This window comes from Artemia franciscana, chromosome 9, assembly GCF_032884065.1.
Source record: "Artemia franciscana chromosome 9, ASM3288406v1, whole genome shotgun sequence".
NCBI lineage: Eukaryota > Metazoa > Arthropoda > Branchiopoda > Anostraca > Artemiidae > Artemia > Artemia franciscana.
This window is the reverse complement of record NC_088871.1, coordinates 16,488,472-16,498,635: the sequence shown is the minus strand read 5'-3', so window position 1 is coordinate 16,498,635 and position 10,164 is coordinate 16,488,472. Positions and strand designations below refer to the sequence as shown.

Below are 10,164 nucleotides of genomic sequence, written 5' to 3'. Positions count from 1 at the left end.
TAAATTTAATTGTCGCTCTTTACTTGCAGTTAAAAGAACTTGTTTTTTAAAATTTAATATGCTTGAAGAGTGACAGTGGTCATTCATTTGCATTTATTTTAAACAAGATAAATGTCTCTACTAATGTTCTTAAAGGGAATCAGAGAAAACAAAACAAAACGCCTGCTTGTTGTCTTTATAGAAGGTTCAAGTTCTTTTAAGAAACCACTGATCGAAATTTATTGATCAAATTAAAGAAGCTTATTCAGTATTCAGGTCAAACCTCTTTTGACTGGAAGTTCGGGTAGTAAATACATGTGAAAATGCCGTCAATAGTACATAAAAACGAAATGTGGGAACACTCGGTATTGATTTTGTTCCTACTACTTCCCTCCTCCATAGTTTAAAAATAAGTCATAAGACTTAAATAGTTATAGTAAAAAGTATCGATGACTGTTCTGTGTAACATACAGGAAGATAATTCCGTTTCGTATCCTTTATTTATTGGTGACGGTGAAAGCCGGGCTAAAGGTATTTCATTTAAAATTCCAAGGAAAGCTTAGGCTATTGGTTTCCAAGGAAGTAAAATTAACATGACTAAGACATATACAGCATTTTTTACCGAAGGTTTTTATGCCGGTTCCCCCATTAGCACTTACACTCTGGGTGGCAAACACCCTACCGACACAACATAAGTCGATCAGAGATCTGACCTAGCAATCAATTTTAACTAAAAATTTATCCTAGTCAAAAAATGAACAATGAGAAAAATCCTTATATTTTGGCTAGGATACAAAAGATGGGTAAAATTTAATGGTTTTCAACCTTCTTTGTGATTAATTCCTTTTGCAATTTAAATGGAGACAAAGTATTTATCTAATGAATCGTGGGGTGCCTGATATTAGCTGGAGTAAAAATTGGCTTAGCTTTTTCGATTGATGGAATTCTTGAGGTAAATTGGATTTTTTGAAAAAATGCCCGTTAAGCCGGTGCAAGGATTAGGACTAATTATTCCGTATTTGTTCATTGAACAAATTGTCTTTGTATTTTCACTGAAAACAATTTGGAAAAACGACGAATTTGCCTCCCCCTACTACAAATCGAAAACTATGTTTTGTGTCCCCTCCCTATATTCGTGTTATGCTTTGGTGAGGAGCTGTCAAACCGGAAACTATTTTGAAAACCAATGTTTAGAAATTCTTTGATATAAATGAAGGTACTTACTAATTAAAAGGAACATACTCAAGATTTATACTCAATAAAATTTAACAGAAAACCGATTTCTTGCTGTATTTCACTATGTACTCGATGATAATCATCTTAGCGTTAAAGAGAAAAACTACAATACGATGTAGTACATTTGTGGAGGCCTGCTTTCCATAATTCTCTGTTGTATTTTCCATAATTTGTTATTTTTATCATATTTAGGTACATTTCAGTAGAATTAACCTAACTTCACTTCTTAGCAGTGTTCCGTATGATCAACAAGTACCTAAATGAATTTAAATATTCTTAAAAAGTATTTAGTTTAGGACACATAAATTAGATTTGTGATCATTTTGTTTACTTTGGATAAACACGCATTGATTTTTTTAGGGTCGAAGGGAGGGGTTAATTATGGGCCAGCTCCTTGACACTTCAATCTTCCTGGAATTCATATGCAATACCTAATCAAATTATTTTACAGATTTTTTTTTGAATTATCAACTCCCTTCCCAGGAAAAGAAAATAACTTATGACTTCCAATTTAGTTCTCTATCTTATACACACCTTAAAAAGGAGCGGTAAAAACAAAATATCCAGAATTTACATCCATAAACTACCATCTCGACGGAGGTGTTAACAAAGGATCGTTTATCGTAGTGAAAGTGGCTAGCTGCATTGCTGCCACCTGTGTTTGCTTTACCAAGGACTTTTTTTTCCTTTTTTTTACCGTATAAAGTGTCCGTTGCAATACTATTCTATACACCTCTAAGAATAATCTGCAAACAATTCATGGGATAACCGCTGGGTAAAAAACGCCAAGTGTGCTTCGGACCTAATAGCTATCCTGGAAAAGTAAAGAGTAATTATTCCCACCTACTACGATAAAAACAAAATTAAAGCTATACTTTTGCCTTTTTTTACACACCCTAATTAAAAAATAATTATGCATCAGATTTTTCTTTTTAGTTTCACATAGATCATTAAGAAACGTTATTTGATCAGAAGGCATTAGTTATATATGTTTATAAATTTATTGGTTTTTTCATGGTAGAGACGGGCAGGCATTTATTTTGTATCTATGTATAGAATTATACTATGCTATATTGCATGCTGTGTATAGAATTATGCTTTGCTATTTTTAATCGATTATTGTTCCTTTTAGTACACGATAACATTAAACATTCCAATTCCTGAGCTACGAACGGACACCTCTGCAACATTCATTCTGCCTTTTACATTCAATCTCCCCAACACGTTTGAGGAATATTTTGTACCGGATAGTTGGGTAATTAACTCTGGCCGAAAGGCTTTGTATCGGTCAATCGAGACTCAAATTGACAAGTAAGTTGCATGTTGATCTATTTAATATATTCTAACTCGATGTTGATATGTCATAATGACTTACTTAGACTTAGATCCTCCTACACCTGGAGGTGCATAGGGCAGAGACGGTTGACCCTAACCTTACCAATCCTGTGCGAAAGACCAAAGTTCATTTAGAGTGGCTCACGGACTCGTCACCTCTTTCTCAAGGGATAGACCAAGTGTCTATCCCATATTTGGATAATTATGAATATGTTCCGATAGAGCCAACATGAAGTCTTTCAATTCTTCGACTGCCAGGTGGGGTCCAACGCCATACATCATGTGGGAGACATCCTTCGCTGATGTAGGTCATATGACCCCAGTACTTCCATCTTCTAGCTCTGATTTCTTCGGTTACCAATAGTTGTTTGTTATCAACCCTTATCTGGGCATTCGTTACTCTATCGGTCCAGTGTGTCTCAAGGATTCTGCGCAGGCAATTATTCACGAAGCCAAGTAGTCTTTTCTCAGCATTCTTTGAAAGGCTCCAAGACTTGCATCCATATGAAAGTACAGAGAGGATATTACTCCTAAACATTCGTAATTTCAACTTCTGAGATTAGTTTCTACATCTCCAAATATTCTTCAGCTGAGAAACTATTCGACTTGCATACGCTATGCGTAGCTTGACTTCTCTAAACTTCTCATAATGACTTGCTCACTAATTTGAGCATATCAAAAAATTTCAAAGAATCATTCAGCCTATCCGAAAATTCAATGAAGACCCTGATTAGCTCAAATTAACGCTAGTCCAGCATTTTTTAAATAGGGAGGAAACGCCTCCTAAAATTAAAGGAATCTCCTATCTACAAAAATGTAGAATTTTGCTATTTTTGTCAGACAGAATTACTCTTTTGTATAATAACAACAATAATAACATAATTAGTTTTTTCAGACAGAATTTGTAATACAGAATTACGGATACGTGTTTACTTATTGTTGTTTTTTGCCCATGGGCGATTGTATCGAAATAATGGTCATAGAAGATGGAGAGATGATGTATTTGAACAGAACTTAAAATGTATAGTGCTCTCTCTAAGTGACCAAAAAGATTGGGGGGGGGGGCAACTCTACCCCTTCCATGCCAATTTGTCCCCAAAATTCTTAGATAGGAATTTGTTCAGTATAGTTGAAAGTTCTAATAATTATGTCTTTAGGTATAAAATGACTACCCACTGTCCGTGGAAAGAGGCCTGTAAGTTACATAATTTGTCTATTCTTTACGTATAGTATTTGTTATTGGGAAGCAAAGAAATCTTTTTTGTATGGGGGGTATACTTGAGGTGGATTTATATAGAGGGAATCTTTCCTGGGGAGGGGAATTTTGGGGGTAAATATTCCAAGGGATATGTTACTTGGGAGGGTTTGACAGAACTACTACATGAAATTCTTTTTAATTGTTTTACATTCTCTTTGCCAAATTTTTTTATGTGTAGATGTTCAAGGGGAATTATCCAGGGCTTTTTTCAGCGTGTTTTTCTTGAAAACAATCTCTACGGAAGGGGGCATTTCTAGAGTGATCGATAAAACGATTAAAGATTAAAGTCTTACTCAAATGAAAGAATGGCAAGGAAAATTTTTTGGGCTGAATCGTCCGCAAAGAACTTCACAGGGAGGGGGGATTCTCAGCGAAGATGGAACTGTCTGAAGGGAATTTTATGTCCGGGTGCGGCACTTAACATGGTATGAAATTTCCATGGAGGAGTTTTCCGTGAGGGGAGGGGTACATTTCATAGAGGGAGAGTCAGATTTACCGGCTTTATTTGAAAAACGAAGAGAAATTATTCCAGACATGAAGGGTTCCCCCTCCTCAATACCTTAATCTCTATGGTAAAGTTTGACTGTTTACCAAAAATGAAACACAAAAACCGTTTCATTAGAATAGGAAGGTTTCTCATAAGTGCCATCAGCTTTAGCGTAAAGAACAAGGCATTGAGGAGGGGGCAACCCTTCACATACGAAATAAATCAACCAAAATTAATCTGTAAATTTTGTTATAATTTTTCATGCATGGCGAGCCGAATTCAAACCTAAATTAGTTGAAGAACTGTCCGAAATTAAATAAATAAAACAGGTTTTATCTAACTGAAAGTAAGAAGCGACATTTAAACAAAAGTTAAAACAAAACGAAACTGTTCAATGTGTGGATAATTTGCAGTTGTTATTAAAACTTTGTAGGAATCAAGAATGATGGTTTAGCTGCAATGTAGATGTACTTCGTCAATATTGTTAATTTGGTGGGGGCAGGACTCCCCTAAACATTTTGTCTTTTTTCCCTTTGTTAAAGAAAAATGTCTTTTCAGGAGTATTTGCATTGAAGAATTCTTTATTTGGGGTTTTCGGTGCAAACATTGATTTAAAAAATGATAAACATAACCTTTCCCCTAGATTATGAAAACTCAGTTTGCCCCCCTCCCTCTTAATTTGCATTAATTGAAGCCATGAGCAAATAGAAGCCATTGAAGCTCCGTCTACAAAGGGCGGTCCCAATCTACTTTCTTAGTGACATCCACCAGAGAAGTCTATTAACCAAACTCTGCTAGAAGTAAAAGTGTGTGTCCCCATTGCACCTCTTTGGATATAGGAGACAATACAACCTTTGTAGAGAGAGAAGGACGTAACTTAAATGCGTGTTATCAGGACATAGACCAGAAAATAGGGTTGGAATTTGGATTAATTTCCTGTAAAGTAAGAACTAATGCCCTAATTAACCATTTTGGGGATTCTTGCTTTCCCCAATTTCTCTGGGGAATGGATATTAAGGTAATCCTAAACAGTTGTTGTCTGGATACCTAAAAAAACGGCTAATAAGATTCCATGTAAGCCTAGTTAGAAGCTAAGGTAAGTGACATAGTTGTGTGATTTGGTTACCCTTCCCAATATTGACCTCCTTGAGGAGAGATGGTTCCTGACTGCCTGTCTTGCAAGGTAGAGTATCTAATCAGTGTGTGAATTTCCCATGACTGTGCCCATTCTAACCTCTTCAAAAGGAGAGGCTCCTTAAATTTTTGTCATTGCAACACCTATCAGAAGGATTTGTTGTAACTCAACCAATAATGGTTAAAAGTAAAGAGAATCTTGATAGTTTTGCTTATGGGCATTATTGCCTGACCTGATCTATTCAGGCGGGAAGCAAGAATATTCTTGTCATTTCGATATCAGCCAGAACAAGTCGCTGAATTTCAGTCAAATGCAACGTTAAGTTGGATTTTATATCTGAACTACGAGTTTTCTTGGACAATCCTGATTATAAAGACATTGTAAGCCTAAATTACTTTATTCAAGGACTTCCTGTCAAAATTTAAGAAAAGCTGGTGGAAGACCGTTGTTAAGACAAATACCACCCCGTTTTAAAGTTTTCAGAGACTCTGAATTTGGTGCAACAATTTTATCAGACCACACTTTTTGGGAATGTTTCCCATATCTCTAAGACCATACAAATTTTTATCCTACTAGCTTTTAATGTACAAATCTAAGCTCAATAATTGCTAGTTATTTGGAATCAATATTAGTTATAATATTGGAATATATATATATATATATATATATATATATATATATATATATATATATATATATATATATATATATATATATATATATATATATATATATATATATATATATATATATATATTTATTTACAAAAATAGCACTAATCTAGTGTAAACAAATTACAGATTTTAAAATACACACAAGGAATGGGTAAAAAAGAGTGTTATGCCCCACACGCAATATTATGCCCCAACAGAGAGCAGAGCTCGTAAGGCTGGGACAGTGCAAAAGATAAGAAAAAACATCAACATCTCATCGTAGCAATGATTTCGAAAGATAACACGGTAAAAGACAAACAAAATAGAAAAAAAACTCATAAAAGACAAGTAAATAAATACATATCGGGCAGGAGGGTCGTGGGAGGCCATCCCAGACACAGGGACACCAGAACAAAACACACAAATAAGAAGATCAAATAATTTTATTTTCCATCATCAACGGTGAATAATCAAAATTTTAGCAAGCAATCTTTAATATCTGATTTTTTAAATTTAGCTGAGATTTTTGGGATGGATCAAACATAATTTTATCATTCAGCTTATAATTATTAGCAATGAAGGGTATCTGGTACCTAATCGAAAACCTTGACCTTTCAGAGCTTACAAAAGGAATTTGGTACATCCTAGACCTCTGACCATCCGAACGAGGAAGTAAAATTAACAGAGATTTGTCATAGAAATAATTTTTAGAATTTTGGATTTGAAAATGCCATATGGAAGTATTTAATATTCGTATATCAATTAAATCCAACAAATTTAAGAAAAGGAATAATGTTTTAGTTTCCGACACATTTTCAAGTTTTGAAGGTAGATGTAAGAAATTTCCAAGTATTCTTAGTGCCCTATTTTGTAGTACCTGTAAGGGTATTATATGCTTCCAAAATGTATTAAGATATACAGCTGAGCAGTAATTCAAATAAGAAGTAATTAGAGAATGGTAAAGTATTTTTAAATGGTAAAAGGAAAAATATTCTTTACACGGTACATCGACCCCAATATTTTGAGCAAGTTTTAATCTTAAATACTCAGTATGATTATGAAATGACAAAAGAAGATCAAGAAAAACTCCTAAATAACGATATGATTGGACCTACAAATTTTTTATCAGCAGCCTGTAGGTCCTGACAAGAAATCTCTCGAATGGAACGTTTTGAACGACCAAAAACCATAAAAATTTGTTTTCTTAAAATTCGGTACTCGATTATTAGAAACAAACCATCAATTAACTGAGTTAACACTTATAGTTAGATTTTCCATCAATGTCGATGAATCCCTAGCTTTGACTGTAATAGCTGTATCATCTGCAAATAGAACTGCATGGCTAATATTCTCATTCAAACCTCGGGTAAGATCATTAATATAGACCAAAATAAAGGTGGACCTAATACTGAGCCTTGGGGGACACCAATATTAACAAGACTTTTTAAATGAGTCATTTTTCCACCGAACTTTACTGTGATTTTGCGTCTGCATAGGTATGATTTAATAATTTGCTATCCTTTCCCTCTTATGCCGAAATTTATCATTTTGTCAAGAAGAATTTCATGATTTAAAGGGTCAAATGCTTTTTTATATCATAGTAAACAGTGGCCACATGGAAATCATCATCTAAACAATCATTTATTTCTAATAAAAGAGCTGCAACTGCTTGTTCTGTCGAACAGTTTGCCCTAAATTCAAACTGATATTTGATAAAGAAATTTATTTTATCTAAATAGCTAGAAATCCTTTCTTTTAAAAGTTTTTCAAACACTTTAGATAATGACGATAAAATTGCAATTGGACGATAATTACTTACATTATATTTATCGACTTGTTTATACTACGGAATTACCCGGGCAATATTACATCTACTAGGAAATATACCTGCATTGATACTCAAATTGAAAATGTGGATAAGGGGTACAAAAATAACTCTGGCAATACTCTTTAACAAATTTGTTGATCATTCATCATGTCCCACTGAATTAACGTGTTTTATATTTTTGATAATCTTATGGAACTCAGCAAAAATAACAGGGACCAGAAATATGCTCGTACATTCATTGGGGGGTAAATATTCTTTATGTGACCTGTAAGGGGACAAATCTATTCCTCCTGAAACAATCGCTTGACAAACACCGGCAAAATAATCACTAAACATATTAGCAACATCTTGCGGTTCTCTAACTTCTACACCATTTGTATTAATTAATATTTCAGGATGTGATAAATTTTTACTTTTTCCAATTTTCTCCTTAATTAAATTCCAAGTTTTTCGAGGAGAATCAGATTTTTAAATGAATTTTCATAATACACTCTTTCATTTTCTCTAAGAATCCTTACTAACAGATTCTTATAGTTTTTAAAACGTATTATATTTATTTTAGTGGGATACTTCATTATAGTTTTATATAAGCGATTTTTTCATTAATAGACCTCAAAAGCGATGCATTTACCCATGGTTTTCTTGGTGTATACCTCTTTCCTTTCAGATTTCTATACGGGCAAAATTTATCAAGTTTCTCAGCCAATATATTATAAAAGTTATCTAAGGATTGATCCGGATAAATTTCATCAATTACTTAGCTCCACCCTACATCACCGAGTGCTTCTTTTAATTTTAACAAATTTTTTTTCCCCAAAGTCTCTTCGCTCTGTTGACTTCTTTTCATTATACGGAAATATTGCAAAAGATCAGCCATAAGTATGCAGTGATCAGATGAATCATCAGGAATGGCAAATGTAATAACAGCACTTTCAGGTGAAAAATACTATCAATTAGTGAATATGACGTATCAGTTATTCTGGATGGTACAAGACTTACAGGGTATAATCCATGAGATAGCGGACATTCTAAGAACTTCAAAGTGTTACTATCCAGTTTATCCTGATTAGCAGATATACGGTTCATTACGTCAATATTAAAATCTCCCATAACTAGATAAGAAGTATTAAGACCAGCTAATTTATCCAAGAATTTTTCAAAACAATTCCTAAACTCCATCTGACTAGCTGACGGACTAGGGAAATAACTGCGATTAGAATCTCATTATTTGGAAAAAAACATTCAACAACACAAGATTCAAATAACATTTCAATATTCATCGGCAAAAAGTCCAGTCTTGCACGGGCAGGTATGCAACTTTTAATGAAAACACCAAGACCACCTTTCTTTTGCATACTCCTTTCAACATGAAACAATTGATAACTATCAACATGAGAACTTTCAATTGAAAACTCATCTAAAAAAGTTTCGCATAAACCGAATATGTCCGTATCAGATGTCGATAGAAAAATGTCAATTGTATCCCTTGCAGTTCTCCAGCCCGGTAATTCCAAAACGATATCCTCCTTGTTGTACAATTTTTCTTTCTCAATCCATTCAAAAATAAATATTGATTTTTTTGTATATCTAATATGCTCCTATTATCCTCATTATTACTAGCTCCAATATTTTGGAAAACTGAATGAAACAAAAGAGAACCTCGCTCAAATTCTGTTAACCTTGATGATGGAATTCCATCACTATCTCTATGCATTATCAAATATTACCACCATTTCAAGAATGACCACACCACGACCCATGCGCCCAACAAACAAAAAAAAGGTAACTCACACAGAAATAACTAAGAAAAGAAAAAAGAAATGTAATCATTCTAAGACAAATTCTTTCAACATTTTACCGCTATTCATAAAGACCTCTGTGTGCTTCAGAACAAGCAGTAATAAAAAATATAAAAAATAGATAACTAAAGAGAAAGAATCGTAATAAATATATAGAGCACCAAAAATTAGTGAGAAGATAACTAAAAAACAAATAAATACGTGACAAAACATGATTAAACGCTTCCTACTTCTATATTTTAAAACAGCGCTTTACTATTAGACGATATGATTTTATTTCACTGAAACATCACTTGGAAAACTGTGATGTACATGTCCTTGGGCGTTTGGAAAGTCGTCAACCTCTGGCATGCTATCACTAAATGAATATCTTGTATTTGAGCCGTCAGGTCTTTTCTCAAACAAGTTTTTCTGACTCCCCTTTGATATCCATGCTTCATATCTAGGAATCTTC

General features: G+C 33.8%; 1 protein-coding gene and 1 long non-coding RNA gene across 3 annotated transcripts in view; both read left to right on the top strand.

Moving 5' to 3' along the window:
- Positions 1–10,164, top strand: part of LOC136031059 (exocyst complex component 5-like) — a 223,056-nt gene that overhangs the window by 144,442 nt on the left and 68,450 nt on the right. The gene's annotated exons all lie outside the window — the stretch shown is intronic.
- The window catches only part of LOC136031577 (uncharacterized), a 13,782-nt gene continuing 5,883 nt past the window's right edge, over positions 2,266–10,164 (top strand). Inside the window, exon 1 of the long non-coding RNA XR_010618533.1 lies at positions 2,266–2,526. This is a non-coding gene — a long non-coding RNA (uncharacterized LOC136031577). The remainder of the gene's footprint in view (positions 2,527–10,164) is intronic.